Here is a 21,288-nt window from a genome sequence, read left to right as displayed (position 1 = left end):
AAACCATTTTTTGTATTTCTCTTGAAATTTTCCATTTTTTATTGATCAAAAAAACCCGGAAACTTAGTTGCGCACCTAGTAGTTAAATACATATAACTTGTAATTGGCTTTACGGAATTGCAAAACTCTTTTACAGAATTAAAGTACGCACAAAAATGTAGAGCGCTATAGTCGATTTTATATCAAAAACGCAAAAAAATTAAAATTTTGGGCACACAGAGCTGTCACTGACGACAATATTTGCTTAATACAAAAATACTGCAGTTTATATATACAAAATTAGATACAGGCGCTCTGGGGAAAACATGTAAGAACAATATCGTGCAATTAAAACTAAGATTAAAAGCTTAGAAAAAAAGTTATATGTATTTAACTTTTTATATATTCAAATACATATGCAGGTTGATAGGATGAGCAGTATTGCGTGTAGCGAGAGATGGCGCAGCAATCGCACAAGGACAGATATATCGTATAGATATCTCGTTAGACAAGGACATAGTGTATATAGGCAGGTAACATAGATAACGAATTAGAACGGAATTAAAAGACATTATCGACATCGAAGAAGTTTGGCCTTTCAATTGTTGTGTGATTGGAAAAGTGTATGTGATCATACATGATGATCCACCCACATAACAATTGGATTGGGTTAAGTTAGTTTTTTTTTGGAGATGGAGCCTCCATTTTCGTGACGCGTCACCTAAACATACAATTATACAAATGATTGTAGAATCACATGTGTTAATGTTATCAAATTAAAATTTTAACTGAAGGTAGAGTATGACTGTAGCTCTCGGTCTACTGCAGTCTCGTTTTTAATGTTACTAATTGTTGAGAAAAAAATTCAGTCTTATTACTTTTTAGACAGACCATGTATTTTTTATTCATTGATATTTTCAGTTGTATTATGGGATATGGGATACATAATAGACATTGTTTCAAAGAAAGCGTCTAATCATTCGTCAAAATCAAATCCTTTTTTTAACATACTAGACACTACAGGCGCGCGCTTCGCGCGCGCTATTTAGCTTTAACATTATGCTATTACTATTACACTATTAACTCCTTGATACACACAACTGTCAAAATATACAATGACAGCTGCAAATGAAGTAAGTGCAGCAAGAGAACCAATCGGCATCGCGGAAAAGCGACAACAATAAACTTCACATCTCCTTTTTAGAAGAGAAAATGCTAAATAATGGTTGAAGTAATATTCTTTACGGCCATATTGAGGAATAACTTCACGAATATCCCTTCATACTCGTTCAATGTTCTGTGTATAAACATCCGTATGTGGATCAATAAAATTTTTCGAATGATTGTATGATGTTGGTATATGTTCTTATCGATTTGTTATCTATACGAAAACCTATCGTATACCGGCTTATTTTCGAAGAGTACAGTTTCAAATTCGTAAGAAATATCAACAACAGTAGGAAAGGTAATCAAGGACAACTTATGTTTAGTGAAGAACGTAATATGAAAACATATAGTTATCGTAGTCTATATACGGTGTCAGAAAATTACATTTTATTTATTAAATTTTTTTTGTTAATAACTTTTTAACAAACAATGACCGAGCTAAAACCTTTTGAAAGTCATTCAGAAGGGTGACTGTGACAACATATGTCAAGATCAAGGTCATCGGAGGGCAGTTCCGTTACTCTGCATAATTACCCAAAAAAGTTTTTATAAATATAGATCCGGAAATGTTAAAAAGTTATAGCTAATAAACTTCGAAAAATCACGTTTTCTTTGATAATTTTTAGAAATAACTTTAAAACCCTTTATTTATTTAAAAATAACTATTAAAAAAGTAACAAAATAAATCTGATAGATAATTAATTAAATAATAAACTAATTTATACCAATTTCATTTAATTCTGATAAGGCGTTCAAAAGAAAATAAGTTCAAAACAACAAAAAAGCAGAAACTTGACAAACTTGTGTAGATACCAAAAATGCATTAATGAACATCATTTTTAATTTGAACGTATTTGATAATTTGACTAAAAATTATTTTTCTTTTACTTTTAATAAAATTATTGTTCTTCTGAATGGTGTATTATCCCTTTTTTAAGTCAATTTTTTAACGAAGCGTTTCCGGACCTATTACAGAATCTTTTTTGTTCCAAATTCAATTTTCTATAAGACCTTAAAGTTTCTGCTTTTTCGTTGTTTTAAACTTATTATGGAGTTTTTGCAATACCGTCTTTCAGATACGGTAACCGTATCTCAATATTGTTCAGATACATTCACTATGTATCTGAAAAGAAAATAGGGAGTTTTTGCAATACCGTCTTTCAGATACCGTAACCGTATCTGAAAGACGGTATTGCAAAAACTCCCTATTTTCTTTTAAACGCCTTATCAGAATTAAATAAAATTGGTGTAAATTAGTTTATTCAATTACTTATCAGATTTATTTCGTTACTTTTTTTTAAATAAATAAAGGGTTACTTTAAAGTTATTTTTAAAAATCATCAAAGAAAACGTGATTTTTTTCGAAGTTCATTAGCTATAACTTTTTAATGAAGCGTTTCCGGACCTATGTTTATAGGAACTTTCTCTTGCTCCAAATTCAATTTTCTATAAGACACTAAAGTTTTATTGACCTGACATGGAACACCCTTATGTATACTGAAACATCCATTTCAGTTTTTGTCGCTGTGTGTATGTGTATGTGTGTACGCACGTGTGTGCGATTATACAGGATTTTAAATAATGCATTTTAACCCTTACTTACCGCACGTGGGTATGGCATACCCAGAGCGTTTGAAAATCGCGCAGCATTTGTAGAAACCGAAAGTGAGGGGACTGGATGTGAGGGGAGAAGAAAGTTAAGTGTTCAACGTATACTTTCCTTTACATAGCGTCATCAGTTTGTGTGAAGAAGCCGTAGTTATCGCACGCGAAAATTGAATTCGGGTACGGCATACCCCCGTGCGGTAACGACGTGAGTAAAACCAAAAAAATTCGAGGTAAGTAAATGTTGTTGAAAATCATTATTTATTGAATGTTTTGAGAAAAATAAGCTATTGCAATGACAATACTAAAAATTAAAAAAATAAGGTTTTTTGTATGTTTCAGAATTTTTTTCACTACTGTACACACGTAGCAGAGTGAAATCATGAAATGACTTCAAACAAGAAATGTGCTTTCTGCTCGCAATCGTTGGATCGAAAGACTCAATATAAATTGCTCAAATATAACAAAGCCATTTGTAAGCAACATGTTGCAAAAGTGTGCTGCCATTTGTCATAAATGCGTAGTCTGAAAAACTGTAAAAACTATAGAAAAATGTACAAAAACTTAAGTATTATCTACTGGCGTAATTACAGATGACAATTGTAATATTTAGCATTAAGTTGTTATCAATAAATGTCTTTCTTACCGCATTTTTACTCAATTTTTCATGTTACAACACACTTTTTTTACATTTATTGAGCTGCCATCTATTTAAATTACAATTAAAAAACAATTGTTTATGCCTACAAATGCTTATTTTTATAAAAAGCCTTTTAATTGCATGTTTTTAGTGAAAAACTACGATTTTAAAATACAACGATATTACGTGCTTTTTCTAAACATCGTGCGATTTCACTTGTCGAAGTAAATATACTTATTGCACGAGAATGTTTTGACACATATTTTTCATTAAAATATACACTTTTAACTGTTCACTCCTTTAGTTCATTTATTTTTATCTATATATTAAGTATAATTATTAACTTTTTAAAAAAGTGTTTTCGTGATTCTTCGAAAAACTTACTTTTGTTTATTGTTAAATTTTTTTTGTAATTTACAATTCGGCAACTCTACTTATACGAAGCTCTTTTTTAGACCATCTAGAATAAAGATTTTACACAGTTAATTTAATCGATGCATTTTATAGAAAATTAAGAACACTTGAATACATCAACAGGGTACGCTATACCCCCGTGCGGTAACGACGGAAGTGAAAATACGTGCAATAAGTGAGGGTTAATATTTCTTCTGTAACGTCATAGACAAAAATGCATAGTTTAGAGGGGGCTCCATGATGATCTTATTAGATTTTGGGTCTGGGACTTGTGTTGGGCCCAATAGAGGGCCCGAGTTAAATTTTTTAAATAAAAACCCCTATTTTTTATTGTATCGTTGTATAATTGTTTTCTACTAATTAATTAGAACAACTTTTATCTGAAACATTTTGTTATTTGCCTGATATTTTTTGAGAAATTCAAGGAAAACTTGATAACTTTTTCAAATATTTAGTTTACGATATCTCGATAATTCTTTGTCGGAGGGAAAAGTGCTACGGGACTCTTTGACTTGATTTGGTCTTAAGAATATGCTATCGCAGTAATACCCTAACTTTTTTAAATACTTGTGTAAACATGAAAGCTCCAAGGTGTCTACACGAGTATTTAAAAAGATTGAAGTACTATTGCAATAGCATATTCTTAACACCAAATCAGGTCAAAAAGTCATATAGCACTTTTCGGCTGTACTTCCGAATGAACCACCCTTCCGATTGAGATGGGGTTTTGTAGGTGATTTTGTCACGATATCTTGAGATTATTTATCGATGTCCTATCTTCGGGTTTTTTGTAGTTTTCTAGATTTTAGTCTGACAATCGTAAACAAAGCGTGCGGCGCTCTACTTTAGGTACGAGGTATTTGTTACGTGCTCCGCATATAAATGTTTATTTATTTATAAAAATAAAAATATTTTAATAATAATTTAGCGGAAGGTACGATTTTAGCATATTCCTTCTATAGAGACGCTCTTGAGGCACAACATGACGTCAGACGTGCACGATCGGCGGCTCGGCCGTCGAGCCTCGAGCGGCGAATATTGGCAGAACCTACTGCATCTACACGGAGAAAATTGCTACGGTTGTTACAACAACATTCTCTATGATTGAAAAAGAAATGTATGTGAATTCAAATTAAATTGATATTACATTGAATGTAGCTGTTAAGATATGCTCATTTATACAGTTTTCATAACCGTAGTTCTTACGATACGTGACATTCGGTTACAAAACCCTCGTATATGGTTGCCTCAACCAAAGGATTATTGCTATCTCTCTTATGTGGTCTGCAGCACAAATATTATGGTTGAGAGATCCATAAGATATAGCTGCACGGTACAGCACTGAATCACTGATTGAGAGTTTAGTTCCATTGCGCGCGCAAAAGAATTTCTGCATAGAATAAAGTGGATTTGATAAGGATTTGATAAGGATGTTTTAACTTTATAAATATACTTTTTTCATAAATATATTTACGAACACAAAATTTCGTAATGAGCCGACACTGGTTTCTGACATTCACCCAACATTAAGAAATATTATATCATATATCCAATTCAAAATTTTATTACTCTTTTTAAACTGAATTTGTTTCTTAAGATGATTTTTGAAAAATTATATATTTGCCCTGATTATGACATATGTAGACTATATATAACACTTACATTAAATTAAGAAGTAGTCTACCACGTAAGGCAGTTGGCTCACGATCCAGAGGTCCCGAGTTCAAATCCCACCAAGGTAAGTGTTTTTTTCAAATACGAGAAAATATTTATAATCATAGACTGCATCTTAAGAAACAAATTTAGTTAAAAAATAGTAATAAAATTTCGAAATAAATAATTTTTTTATATTTAGCATTAGTACCTACACATAATCATTATGGTTGTAACATCCATATATTATGGTTGCAACATCCATATAGTAGCTACCCTCACTAAGGTTAGGGCAACCATATAGGTCACTTCCAGAGTACTATGGTTTCCAGAACCCTTTTGTATGGATGGGCGAAAATTAACATTATTATTCTGTTGTAGCAACCGTAACTTTTTCTCCGTGTATGCATATGTTAGGGTCAAAGCCCGAAACGCGGCATTTCTAGGGTTGACTGCGTTTCGGGGGCAATCCTAGGATTTACTAATCAATTCTGCCGAATTTATGCTTTGACCATAACACTTTTCCACTCACACAACAATTAGTTATCTTCTTTCTAATGTTATTCTCAATCCATACAGTGGGATGTAATGTGAGACATTTTTATGATTGTTAGATTAAAATCTAGAAAACTATAGAAAATCCGAAGATAGGATATCGATAAATAATCTCTAGATATCGTAATAAAATCATCTGCAAAACCCCAGCTCAATCAGAGAGGTGGTCCATTCGGAAGAACATCCCTTTTCCCTCCGACAAACAATTATCGAGATATCGTAAGCTAAATATTGAAAAAGTTACCAAGTTTCCCTTGAATATCTCAAGTTTTCCTTGAATATCTAAAAAATATCAGGCAAATAACAAAATGTTTTAAACAAAAGTTGTTCTAATCAATTAATAGAAAATAATGATCCTTTCTAAAAAAAAGGCTGTTAAATCGATACTCGCATCTCTCGAAGTCTTCTCGAAAGTCTCGAATTGCTTTGTTGGCTCTTTTCCGCGATGCTGATTGGTTTTCTCGCTGCGCTAACTTCGTGAGCGGCTGTCATAGCATATTTTGACAGTTGTGTGTATTGTGTGTAATGTTTTTAATGTTTTTCCGCATCTTCGTGACCAGTGATCGGCAAAAAAATTTTCATTATTTATTTTTTAAATGTCAAAGCAATCATTAATAAGCCAAAATACAATATATTAAGTGCCAAAAAAATAAAATTTTTTTAACTTATTTTTATTGACCTAACAATTTGTAAATAATTTTAAAAAAAGATTATTTCTACAAAAGTTATTAATGTTTAACATTATTTTTTAATTAGAAAATTTAATAATAAATCGAAAATTATAACTAATTATTCAAAAATAAATAATTGAATAAAAATAATTTCTAATTTTCTAAAAAATAATAAAAAACAAATAGTTTTTAATTTTTCAGAAAATTAACAATTAAATAAAAATAATTTTTTATCCTTGACTCTGAAACAAGTTGTCTTGGCAAAAACAAGTATGAACATGAGGTAACTGACAATATTACAATCAGAGATACTGGGCAAGACGAAGGGGACGGATATTGGTCAATATCCGTGACGCGATTGGTCAAAACCTGTTAACGTGTTAACGTTTTATGAAAAGGGTGTGTGGCTAGCATTAGAGCCATCGCACACGAAATGCATAGCTTAGCATAAGCGTATTACTAGCGCTACTTGTACTTCCCAGTCATCTCGGTGGAAAATTGAAAATCTCTTATTAATGTAATTTCTTATAAAAAAAATCCAATGTGATCCCCCGAAAAGTGATCCCCCGATTCAAAAGTACTTTAGTATCAATATTTTTTTAGACCTTTTTGTATATATGTGGTATTGTTGGTGTAGAATTTGCATATTGTAACAAATTTTAAAAATTCCAAAAAATAAATCCAATATGGCGGACTCAAATATATGCGAATTTTTAAAACTTTATATTTTAACCTTTTTTGTACATATAAGGTTTTTACGATTACGAATGATACTTTATTTGCCCCGAAGGGGCCTTAAAGGGCGTTTTTGAGGAACGTTCCCAAACCTTTACAAAAATCTTTACATCTTTACATTCCTCCCATTCTTCCTCCTTTTTTACACATATACACACATATACACGTGGCGTTTTGAAGGGACGTTCCCAACCCTTTACAAGTTTGCTTATACACCCTCCCTACCCCTTCCAGTGCCTTCTCTCTGGTCCCTCCCCTTTGTTCTCTTCGTCCTCGTCCGAATTCATCAAGAGCTTCTCCTCCATCTTCTGCGTAATTTCCTCCTCTGCCGACCTCCCTTTCCTCCTAGTTTCTTCCTCTCTTTTTTCCCATCTCTTTTCCCTCTCTTTTCTTTCTTTTATTCTTTTCTCAATCGACTTGTCCTCGTCCATTTTCACCTTCATTCTACTTCCTTCTTTTCTTCTTGCTTCAAGTACCTTCCTTTTATCCTCCTCACTTCCCATCCTTACCAGCAAAGTTAACCATTCTCCTCTCAGTCCTATCACGTTCACTTCCCTCACTTCCACCTCCACTTTCAATCCTTCTGAAAATAATTGCTTCACCTTTTCCAATTTGAGTTACCTCCTCCCCATCTCTCTCTCTCTCTCTCTCTCCCCTGATTATTATGTTCTTCCTTCTTTTTTCTTCATCGTACTCTTTATCATCTTCATACCACCATTTTTTCTTGTACGCAATATCCCCTCCCTCCTCACTCTCGTCCCTCTTCCTTTTTCCTGAGCTTTGCTCCATTCTGTGCATCCTTCTTTTCAGTTCTTCTATTTCCTTCTTAAGCTCCTTCGTCATTCTTGCTGCTCGCTCCTCCACTATCTTCTCTATCACCTCCCTGTCGATTGTTAGTGTTCCTCTACATTCGACTTTTTCGTCCATCTTCCTTTCCTTTCCTCTTTCGGAATCTGTAAACAAAACTTTAGAACCTCCGCAGACAATTCTTTCGGCCAACCCCGCTTTCTTTCTGTTCTCCTTCTTTCCACTGATCGCTCTTACTACCGCCACGTGCACTCACCTTCCCTATATTCGCTACTTACTTTCCTTTCTGCTCACCTCGCTCTATCGATTCCTTACTTCGGTACTTCGATCCCTCGATCACTCCATTTGCCCGCCGCTACACGATGCGACGCGCGCGTTTTGCATCCGCCTTACTTCCTTCTCGCCTCCTGTGACATCTCCTTGCCTTTGTCATCTCCTCCAGTCAGCCCTAACCTCTTTCTACGGGCTCTTTTTCTCCGACTGTTTTCTCTTACCCTGTTCCGTCTTTTTTCTCGCCTCCATTTCCTGCACCTCCTCTTTGCCTTCCTCATACCATCCGCTACTCCTCCTCCATCATCCTCCTCCCTATTACACTCTTCCAGACACTCTTAACTTCCTTACTATGATCCACCTTTTTTTAAAAGAAGCAATAAAAAACAGAAAAAACATTCAGAGAAAGTCGATAATAAACAATTAAACTTTATTTATATTAAAAAATATAATTTTGTGAAAAAAAAAACAATAATTCTCAAACTTAAATGTTTGATAAAGTTGGTGTGATTGAAGAAAAGATGTGTTTAATCAACGAAAATTATATATGTTGCTTTATCTAGAGTGAGATCATTTGATTCAGTTATTAAGTTTTTCTAGGTAACCAACGTCAAGTTAGATACGTTAAAAATTATTTATATCAAAAAATATCTGAATAAATAAGAAAAATACGTATATGAACACATAAAATTAACAATTATTTGTTTATAATTATTATTATAATTAAATTATAATAGTTATATTAAGAAGAAGGGGTTGAGGGGGGGAGCGTGCAAAGCACGTTTATAGTTTATCTAGTAATTGCAAATTTTCCCAAAAAATACGAATTTTCAGTATGAAAAAATTATTTAGTATAGTTAACGTCATCGTTTCTTTTCTACTGCAACTAATATACTCCTAAAAACGGATACTTTACAAAATTAATAAATGCTAATTTTTTAAAAAAATTAGTAATATATTTTCTAATAATTATCTACTAATTGTTCAAATAATTTACTTTTTAAAAACTACTAATTTTTTAAAAAATTATAAATATTTTTTTTAAATGAGTAATTTTTTTAAAAATTTACAATTTATTTTATATAATGGCCAATTTTTAAATTATGAACAATATATTTCTGATTATTTATTAATTTTTTAGACAGAGTATTATATTTTCAATCAATTAATAATTATTTTAAATTTAGAGCTTAGTATTTTATTAATTACCAATTTTTTGTTAATTAAAATTAAAAACATTCAAATTTTTTATTTTTGATTAATTAAAAATAACCGCCGATATCATTACTAAAAACAGAATTTTTGCCGATCACTGTTCGTGACTAACGATTACTGTATATTTCTCGTTGTTGCCTTCCAGGTCCACAAGGACCAATTCTTCCAAAGGTGCCGCCATAGCCGCCATGTTCTTACTGCGAATGCCTCACCTCGCAAGCCGCAGTAATGAAAGTAGGAAGTGACGACAAAATCTATGACGTTACATGAACACGAAAACGCTTTGACAGCTTACTGCCGCGTATATTGGAACGGATTTACAGTGCTGCCAGTACTGCGAGTGAATAACGAAACCCAGCCAAAGTCATAACATAAACATCATTGGCGAAACTTCAGAAAATCAGTCTTTTTTATCTAAAAGAAACCTATTTACAAAGTTTGACCTAAATCTGAGCATGGACGTTTTCGGAAGTTTCGCCAGCAGTTATTTTGAGTTTTGAAAGGCATAAACGACTAATATGTAGGGGGAGTCCGGGAGACTTGACCATAGAGGAGAGTTGAACCACTTCAAATATCTCGTTCAAATTTTGCGCCAAGAGCGCCGTTGTCAAGCCGCGACATACGTGTCATCCGCCACTACTATGTCACGTGACAACATGGCGCTCGGCAGCGCGTTTCGGCTGTGAATGAGATTTTAAGTCCAAATTTGTAAGTTCTTAATAAACTAAAGTCTAAATATGTTTTTATTATTTTTTTCCATGAGTTTATAGGATATATGGTCAAATCTCCCTACACGGTGAGTCATGTCTCCCACCCTTTGGGGAGAGATAAACCAAATCACGTTTTTTTTTAAATTTAATATAACATTTACGTTTATAAACGTATTGAAATTATTAAATCCACAAATTGTAGCCATATAATAAAACTTTACTTTGACATAAAAAAAATCTATAGATCAATTACACTAAATTTTATGGACCTTTAAGTAAAACGTGGTTCAACTCTCCCGGACTCCCCCTATATGAAAATAGTACATATATGAACAAAGGAAAGTCAAGTTTAAACAGCATTGTACTTTTCACGCAGAACGAAGTTTACCCTACCTCACCTCACCCCTGCTTACAGGGCGAAACGAGGTCTATCATTGTACGGTTCAGGTTTTCAACTTTCCACGCATAAGGGTCCACCTCCACCCCCTTCCTGCTTGCGGGGGAGGGGCGTAGCCTCTAAAACGGCTAAAACCTTTTGAAAGTCACTCAGGATGATGATCTTGACAACGTATGTCAAGGTCAAAGTCATCGGTGAGGTTTGACCTTTTATGCATATTTACGTCGGCTTCATGCTGGAGAAAAAATTTTTGTTGGCACTCGTCTGGAACGGAAGCGGTGGAACGCGCAAAAAGAATCGCGAGAAAGACGATAGGTGCGATTGTGAACAACATCAGCGTGAAAAAGTAAAAAAATCAATGTTCCTGCTATTCTGAAACAATAATAAAGTGAAGGGTATTCGCCATATATACAGGGTGTCCCATTTTAAATCCCCCAGGCAAATGTCTCGAAAAAATATGGAAGATATGGAAAAACGTTTTAAACAAAAGTTGTAGGATATCAAGGAGTACAAATAAATTGATAAAATCAATTTTCGAAAAAATCGATTTTTTTCAGGTCATCTAAAAGGTTAATCGTCATTTTGCTTCCTCATAGAGGAAGCTTTGTTTTTTAAAATAGAATTGTATGATCTTTTTTTATATAATATGATTCTTCTAATTATTCAACATATAAAAGTATTAAGGTAGAGTTATAAAAAAATTAATAGTTGAGATATTTTATATCTTATTCTGGCACATTTTGACATAAAGTATAAAATATCTCGTAAACTATTAATTTTTTTTGGTAATTGTACCTTAACACTTTTATGTACCGAATAATAAGAAGAATCAATTGGTTTAAAGATAACACATTGTTACTTTGCAAAAAAATTATGTAATTTGCAATATGCAACTACATCTTTTTTAAAAAATGGTTTTACCATTATCCTCCTTAATATCCTACAACTTTTATCTAAAACGTTTTTCCATATTCTCGATATTTGCCTGGGGCATTCAAAATGAGACACCCTGTATATATGGCAAACGCCCCCCATTTATTATTGTTGCCGAATGGCAGGAAAGTTGATTTTTTTTTACCTTTTCAAGGTGATGCTGTTCACAATCACACTTATCGTCTTTCTCGCGTTTCTTTTTGCGCGTTCCAACGCTTCCGTTCCAGACAAGTGTCAACAAAAATTCTTTCTCCGGCATGATTCTGAAGCCGATATAAATGTTTCTGTCAAATTTCATCGAGCTGCGATGAGTTTCCCATTTGGGTCTACTTTTTGTATAGTTAACTTGAGCCTTATTGGGTCCAACACAAGTCCCAGACCCAAAATCTAATAAGATCATCGTAGCCTCCTCCAAACTATGCAACTTTCGTCGGAAACATTTTTGTCTATGATGAGTCACAGAAGAGATATTAAAATGCATTATTTAAAATGCAATGAGACACCCTGATATGTGTGTACATAAATGTATGCACGTAAATAAAGCTTGTGTTACTCGTATTTTTCCTAATGGTTATAAGCACTTACTTTTCCTTTCAGCTTCTCATACACACGTACAAATAAAAAATACATTTATAAATATCAAATACTATAACATATATCAATCATGTTATAAATATCAAGTACTATAACATATATCGGCTAAGTGCATGTCATCTAGAATCTCACGGCTTAACTAAAAGAGACTGCTTTAGAACATCACTCAAATGATGCTAAAATTCAACATTTTAAATGGTTGTAGCAAAAAAAAAACTAGTCATTTTCAAACTTTGTGCCTATGAAGACTTTTAATCAATGAGTCACAAACTATAACATACTACAGTTTTAGTCAATTTCATTGAGGTCCAAAACACTTAAGGTTTGTGCGGAGTCCTTTATTCTTTTTATACATAGATAAATATGTATAAATCAAGTTAAAACTAATTTAAGACTACATATAGCTGCACTAGTTCAGCAATGGAAAACAGACACACGATCTAATAAGGAGAAGACACGGTTACTTAATCACATTTTGTTCCCTTTGTATGTAGCGAATCTATATGAAAAAAAATCCATCCACGTTTGAGCGTTTCGCCCAATGCGCTTTGTAAATAGTATTTTTTATACTCGAAATTTGGAATAATCAGTAGTGTAAGTTACAAGAGATAAAGAAAAACACGTTATCGACCAGTGCCATAGTCAACAAACGCAAGAATAGTAATAGCGGGGACCCAGGATCGAAATCTATGCTGTTTTATTACTTCATTTTGTTATTTTGGTAAATATACAGAAAGAGGGCAACCTCATGTATGACCCTGACCTTGACATATGTTGTCAAAATAATCATCCTGAGTGACTTTCAAAAGGTTTTAGCCGGCGGTCGTTGTTTATTAAAAAGTTATGAACAAAAAAGTTTGAAAAATATAACAGATTGTGTCAGTGCTAAGGGAAGTAATTTACTGATATATGTGTATAGACAGTACACATGTTGGCGGGGGAGGGACGTAGCCCCGCAGGCAGGGGTAGGTGAGGGTGGACCTCGATTTGCATGGAAAGTTGAAAATCTGAATCGTACAATGATAGACCTTGTTTTACCTTATAAGCAGGCTGGTGGGTGTGAACCTCGCTTCAATCTAATCAAAGCTCTATCATTGTACGGTTTAGGTTTTCAACTTTTCACGCGAACCGAGGTCCATCCCCATCTACCCCCGCCTGTATGTGTAGTCTAAACACATATATCAATAAATTACTTCCCTAATATAATCTGTTATATTTTTTTGTTACATTTGTTAATAACTTTTTAATAAACTGCTGGCTGTAACCTTCTGAAGGTCACTCAGGAGGGTGACATTCACACCATATATCAAGGTCAAGGTCATATATGAGATTGCCCTCTTTCTGTATAATTACTGTTATTTTTATTTTTTTTAATCATTTAATATGTACACATGTTTTATTTATTACGTATGTAGAAATAAATATTTGGCACATATTTAGCTCTGCATAAAATAATGTTCAAATAAATATAATATTTTTACAGAAAAATATTTGTACTTTTACTTTTAAATTTTTATATATTTTCTGTACCTTTAATAAATAATGTGATAATGTTAGAATACAAACATGTTTCATGTAAAGACCATTCTAACGCAGATAAAAAATTTGAAAGAGAAAGCAAAGGCCCAAGGAGCGCCAATGCGCGTATAATGCGCTTTGAATGTACATTAAACTTTGCATTAAATGTGGGTCGTAAATGAACATTTAAAGCGCATATTTGTAAAAAGTGCACCTACACTCATTGATCGAGAAGCCCAATCGGACAACCAGTGACCTCTGTACTATATTGGAATGCTCACTATAATGTTCAGAGGCCGGACACGAAGAAAAAAGAGATAGGTTGTTCAGTGTCTACTGTATCCAGACAGAGAAAGAAATGGACGTTGAGCAACCTATCGCTTTTTTTCCTCGTGCCCGGCTTCTAAGCATTGCTGTGAGCATATTCCAGTACAGCTATCACAGAAGAAAAGAACATTCTTATTTAGAGAATATCTTTATTTTTGACATGTAAATCTTGAGATTATATAGCGTAAAACAAAGATAAATTACTCGCATCAAAGCATTACATATAATTCAATAAATAAAAATATATTATTCAAAAATAATTGTTATTGATGAGGTTTTAAAAACAAATCTGCTTTTTACTTCACAGGGAGGTCTGCTTATATACGCGGCTGGATGTATTTTAAATACGAGAAAGCTCTTCTCGCCATGCGCCGCCTAGTAGCATTGTTTCGAACTACTGTCGTAAAATGTGCGGATGCGTTTTATGGGTGGCGTAGGTCGCCACAATGTTTACTTCTTCCTATCTCTTCTTCTTCATTGTAACATAATAAAATTGAATCCACATTATTTGTGTTCACGTAGACGTAGAATATTGAATTTTAAAATAAGATTAACTGTCTTTATCGTTATAATACGAATTCTTGGTTTGAAAGTACTGTTATTCTCTATCCAATATTTTTTGCTTTCCATTAATAAAAATTATTTTTAAATAATAATAATATATTTTTCTTTATTGAATTATATATAATGCTTTGATGCAAGTAATTTAGCTTTGTTTAACGCTTTATAATCTCGTTTTAAGAATTACATGTCAAAGATAAAGATATTCTCTAAATAAGAATGTTCTTTTATCTGTGTAGAGTTTACTATGGATAACCGAAGCTCCACCAACTTGCTTAGGGGATCTAAGAGTCTACATAGGCATCTACACATTGATGCTTTAAACGCAGAAATAAGAACAAAGATAGTTAGTGAAACTATTTATTTAAAATTCAATTTATATAAAATTTAAAAACTTAAATAAAATGTTTCATAATGAGTCAGAAGCAACTTATTTAAATATTTTATAAAACCTGTCATTTATAAATTGAATGCTCAATTTGCATTAATTACGCATTTAAGGGGATCCTATAGTCGTCTGTAATACCGACACTTGTTTTAACCTCAACTTGCAAAAACATTCGCTTTATATAAAAATTCTACAATGTATTGTTACAAAAAGACTGTGGCGTGCCCAGCAGATTACATCCAAAAATACGATACCGTTGTCAAACGTGCACTAAAAGTGGGGCGCGTGCACTTTTAGTGCACGTTTGCAATAATGCTTTTTTACAGATACCTTTTTTGTTTAGAGTCTAAACCTAATTCTGACAACGGTATCGTATTTTTGGATGTAATCCGCTGGGCACGCCACAGTCTTTTTGTAACAATACATTGTAGAATTTTTATATAAAGCCAATGTTTTCGCAAGTTGAGGTTAAAACAAGTGTCGGTATTACAGACGACTATAGGATCCCCTTAAATGCGCATATTTTGAACACACAATTAACATTTTTGAAGCCAATGCAATTGTACGCGCATTAAAAGCACGTTATACGCGCATTGGCGCTCCTTGGGGGACTAATAATTGTGATGAAAAGATAAAGAGAGTGAGGTTGGGAGAGGGAGTAAGAGAAGTGTAGGGGACGGAAAAAATTAACGGAACCGAACGGGATTCGAACTCAGGATCCTTCGTTCTCATACCTAGCACTTAAATTGCTACCCCACGACTGCTCCATTATTAAGTTAGTCTCTCCGATCTCCTATCAATACCTAATTAGCCTTATAACCCTAAATTCTTATAGCTCGGCCAGCTCTGACACCACATTCATCCCGAATGTGCCATGTCCCCAAGTGTCGAAACCAAGAATAACGTGTCACTATACTCCACACTCCCAATCACACCACCCACTTAATTGGCCTTACGACCCTAAATTCTTACAGAAGTACAAGGAAAATCAGATTCTAATAATGGCAGTTCTGTTAGGGTGGTACGCCTGGTCGGGAGAAGCGAGAAAAGGCGCGGGCAGAGGTCATGAGATTATATGACTGAGTCAAATATATCGAGTAAGCATATCCTCATTGCATAGTAATTATTTATCCTAGGCACTATAAAACATGGTGTCAGAAGTGGTTTTCCTCTGAGAAAACAGGAAACCTAGAGACTAGTACAGTAGTCTAGTACAATAGTCTAAAGATTCGTGCCGAAAAGTCCTTTCTTCAGAAGTAAGGATAGGAGACGCGCTATGGAAGGAAAACTGACCGAGTTTTTGGCAGCGCAAACGCTGCTTATCAAGTAAATGCAACAGAGCCAAGACCAGGAATCGAAGAAAAATGCGGAGTGCCTAACGAGCATTGGGAAAGCCTTCACTGAACTGAAAAATCAGATACAGTAAGTCGAGTCGAACATTCAAAAGGCTGCAGATTCGAGCCCTAGGATACAGGACGTACCCAACACTCATCTAACACAAAACATACCGTGGCCACAACCCTTGGAGGTAGAGGTAGAGGTAGGAGAGATTAACCAGAACTTTGACCTCTTTAAAGAAAATTGGAACGCATATGTAATTGCGTCAGGGATTGACAGATGGGGACCTCAGGAAGAGGTAAGGAAAATAAACATTCTACTATCTATTATAGGCGATAAAGCAAAGAAAAAGTTTTCTAACTTTCATCTGTCAGAGGCAGAAAAAACCTCAGCGGAAAGAGTGCTAAAGATTATCGGCGAAAGAATAAAGTCAGATCAGAATCTATTATATGACAGGTATATGTTTCATTCATGCAACCAGCAAGAAGGAGAGTCGTTTGACGCTTATTTTATAAGATTAAAGAAGATCTTACAAGGGGAGGGCGCGAGGACCGGGAAACGGATCTGAATGAAACTTATTCCTATAATAACCCTTCACTAACAGTAAAACATAGTAAAGCGCTAGCGCGCAACGATCAGCCGTTTTCGAGATAAAAATTCGTGGAAATTTTGCGACGCAAGTCTACCGGTTCGCTAGCGCAGAGCTTCGACGAAGCGGCGTAGCCGCTCAGCTGAGGCGCGCGGCTGCTACGCCGCCGGCCCGGGTTCGATTCCCGTTGATCTTTTGCAAATTCTTTTTTTTACTTTATTTTTTTTCTTTATTAGCATTAATAATAAAAATGTTAAATTGAACCAAAATAAATAAATTTAATAATTTTAACCAGAAATAAGCAAAATAAAGGGAAATGCTTACCTTACCTTTACAAAATGTTTTCAATACACAGTAATTAATAATAAATTATTTCTCGCTGCTTCAAATGTTATAAATAAATTTGAGGACAATGATTAATTGTAAGTTGGAGCACTTTTGAAACGAGATGAGAATTTTTTGTCAGTCTTATTTCGAATAAAAAACGTATCTTTCTTTCTTGAACGCTCTTTGTGGTGAGTCCCCCTCCAAACTATATCCCTTTGTGACGTAAGCTACAACCGTTACTTCTGACGAAATCTTTCGACGAGCGTCATAAGCAGAGTGAGCGTCGCGTCAGTTTTTGCTAGCTGTTCCTACGAATTGTAAGAGTTTAACAACAAAAATAATGGAGGAGTCAGGACCTTCAACAAGTAAGGAAGAACAAAGGGAAATAGCATTTCGTGAAGATGCTATAAAAATTCATTCTCTAGTTCACCACCAATTAAGCGCTCCTTCTTTCACAAATATGATAAAATATGCCTGGTATGCTGCAAAATTAGTGGAAGAGAGAACCTTTTTTTCAAATGTCAACGAAATCTGCTTTCCAATAACGCTTGGAAAGCAAAACTGTAGCGTCTGTAAAGAAATTTCTTTTAGAAAATGTGCCTGGTGTATGATATATCTTTGTTTTAAATGTTTTTACGATAATTATCATGCAGGACATTGTGAACGATATCCGCAGGGCATCGAAAGTGACAATCAATAAGTTTCATTAAAAGCCTTCTAGAGAAAAACAATATATTTCCATATAATATCAGTATATATATATATATTTCTTTTATTCTTGTTCATTGATTAAATAGTATAAAAAATAGTTCATTATGTTTTATTATTTCAAAAGTGCTCCAACTTACAATTAATCATTGTCCTCAAATTTATTTATAACATTTGAAGCAGCTAGAAATAATTTATTATTAATTACTGTGTATTGAAAACATTTTGTAAAGGTAAGGTAAGCATTTCCCTTTATTTTGCTTATATCTGGTTAAAATTATTAAATTTATTTATTTTGCTTCAATTTAACATTTTTATTATTAATGCTAATAAAGAAAAAAAATAAAGTAAAAAAAAAGAATTTGCAAAAGATCAACGGGAATCGAACCCGGGCCGGCGGCGTAGCAGCCGCGCGCCTTAGCTGCGCGGCTACGCCGCTTCGTCGAAGCTCTGCGCTAGCGAACCGGTAGACTTGCGTCGCAAAATTTCCACGAATTTTTATCTCGAAAACGGCTGAGAGTTGCGCGCTAGCGCTTTACTATGTTTTACTGTTAGTGAAGGGTTATTATAGGAATAAGTTTCATTCAGATCCGTTTCCCGGTCCTCGCGCCCTCCCCTTGTTAGATGTATGCAGATACAATCAAAACGTGACGGCAGAAGAGATGTTAAGAGACAGATTGGTTTTCGGAATCAGAGACGTGAATTTAAAAAAAAAGTTTCTTAAAGAAGATCCTACAGCGTTAACTCTTAATAAATTGAAACAAGCATGCAAGGTAAAAGAATTGACAGATCAGCAACTCAAGACGCTAATAACAGATGAGAGGTCGATAAACAAAATATCAAATAGCAGCAAAGAAGATAAAAAGCTGTGCAAATTCTGCGCTAAAGAACATTCTTTCAAGAAAGAGCTGTGCCCGGCGTGGGGGAAGGTTTGTTCCAACTGCGGAGGAAAGAACCATTTTTTACGAGCATGCAAGAAGGCCAAGATAAAGGCACAACAGAGTGGTACAAGAGAGAAGACAACGAAAAGCAAAAGGGTCAGGAAGATTGACAAAGAGGACGAAAGCGAGGAAGAGACATCAGAGGAAGAAGGGATAGAAGCTCAAATTCTAAAGATTTCGTGCATAAACCAAATAAAGGACTCGAAGAGAAAAGGTCGTTTTAAATTCAAATTCAAATTCGGAAAAAAGTGTTAAAAAGTATTTTGCGATTTAGACATCTGTTCGGAGGCCAACGTTATTGGATTTAAAGAATACTGTAAACTCGCTAAGACATCGAATCCATCACTCAAACCTTCTAGCGATCACTTAAGAGGCTTTGGAGGAGGCAGTTTCAAGATCGACAAAGCTGAAACAAACCAAGCTCTTATTCAGGACAGGCTAGAAGCAGAGAAGATAATCAAAAAGCACAAGTTAGTTTCCCAGGGATACGGATTAATACCTGTAGAAGTGGAGTTGGAGGTAGACGACAAAATAAAGCCGGTAGTGCAACGGGCACGAAGAATTCCAATCTGCATCCGGAAGGATCTAAAAATGGAACTAGAGACGTCGTAGAAAGAGGGTATTATCGTACGAGAAACAGGACCAACAGACTCGGTACACAACATCCTGTTAGTTAAAAGAAACAGCTTGCTAAGAATATGCTTAGATCCAGTGCCTCTGAACGTAGCTTTAAAACGCCCACATTTTAAATTCACAACGCTAGAAGAGATTCTTCCGGAGATGGGACGAGCTCGTGCATTTTCTACAGTGGATGCAAGGAAAGCATTTTGGCAAGTCAAGTTGACTGAAAACAGCAGCAGCTTTACAACCTTCTGGACTCCATTTGGTCGGTACAGATGGAAAAGACTAGCATTTGGCTTATCTGCAGCGCCAAAAATCTTTTCGCAGAAAATGCAAGAAATCACTCTCGGTCTGGAAGGCATAGAGATCCTAATAGATGATGTTGTAATCTACGGATGCGGTGAAACCATGGAAGAAGCCATAAAAGATTATAACAAGAATCTAGACGCACTGTTACTCAGACTGGAGGAGAGAGGCTGCAAGCTCAATGGGAACAAACTTAGTCTATGTAAAGACTCAGTAAAATTCTTTGAGAAGATCGAGCTATTAGCTAATATCGATAAGCAGCACTACTTTAATCCCCAGCAACCTGTTACAATAGAATGCGATGCGAGCGCGACCGGTCTTGGTGTACCAGTATATCAAATGGACCGCGTCATAGGTTATGCTTCAAGGACTTTGACAAGAACAGAGAGAAACTATGCCCAGATAGAGAAGGAAATGCTAGCCATCGTGTTTGGTTGTACAAGATTTGACCAAATAATTGCAGGTAGCGTAAAGACCATAGTCGAAACACATCATAAACCTTTGATTTCAATTTTCAAGAAGCCATTACTTAAAGCTCCAAAAAGGCTCCAACTTATGCTGATGGCTTTGCAACGGTATAATCTTGAGGTATATTTTGTTAAAGGTAAAGACAACGTAGTAGCGAACACCCTTTCAAGGGCTTCAGTGAGGAGCGATATGATTCCAAAGAAGATACAGAACCACAACATTTTCGAAATCGAGAAGGATAACAAAGTTTGCAGAATGATAGAGGAAATCAACATTCATAGATCCTTGCGTATTGTGCCGGAACGTGTGGACTACATTAGAGACGCAAAGAGGAAAGATAGCACCATGCAGCGGCTAATCATATACATCATAAGTGCTGGTCTACAACCTTGCTTTAAAGGGTATTTAAGCTCTAAGCCGTAAGAAATTGACCAATCACAGTGGAATGTGAGGAGAATACTGGACTGTGATTGGTCAATTTCTTACGGCTTAGAGCTTAAATACCCTTTAAAGCAAGGTTGTAGACCAGCACTAATGGGTTGACCCAAGTACATTCAGGACGTGTACGAAGACTGCAAAGTTTACTTCAAGTACAAGGATGAATTAGCTACACAAGATGATCTGGTCTTTAGAAACGACAAAATCGTCATACCATTCGAATTAAGGAAAACTATGGTGGACAAAGTACACGTCGCCCATACCGGCGTGGAAGCTACGCTAAACCTAGCCAGAGAAACAATATTCTAGCCGGGCATGTCAGAGCAGATCAAGCAAAAGATATAACACTGCGAGGTTTGCATGGAATTTAGGGATTCACAACAAAATCCACCTATGCAGTCACACGAGATTCC

At 34.8% G+C, this 21,288-nt stretch overlaps 1 protein-coding gene across 10 annotated transcripts in view; it reads right to left on the bottom strand.

The window, feature by feature from the left end:
• Gga (ADP-ribosylation factor-binding protein Gga) overlaps nucleotides 1–21,288 on the bottom strand; it is a 195,070-nt gene that overhangs the window by 153,344 nt on the left and 20,438 nt on the right. The gene's annotated exons all lie outside the window — the stretch shown is intronic.

This window comes from Temnothorax nylanderi, unplaced genomic scaffold, assembly GCF_030848795.1.
Source record: "Temnothorax nylanderi isolate EJ_2023f unplaced genomic scaffold, tnyl_v1.0 TNYL_tig0296_pilon, whole genome shotgun sequence".
Taxonomy (NCBI): domain Eukaryota; kingdom Metazoa; phylum Arthropoda; class Insecta; order Hymenoptera; family Formicidae; genus Temnothorax; species Temnothorax nylanderi.
This window is presented reverse-complemented; position numbering and strand designations above follow the sequence as displayed.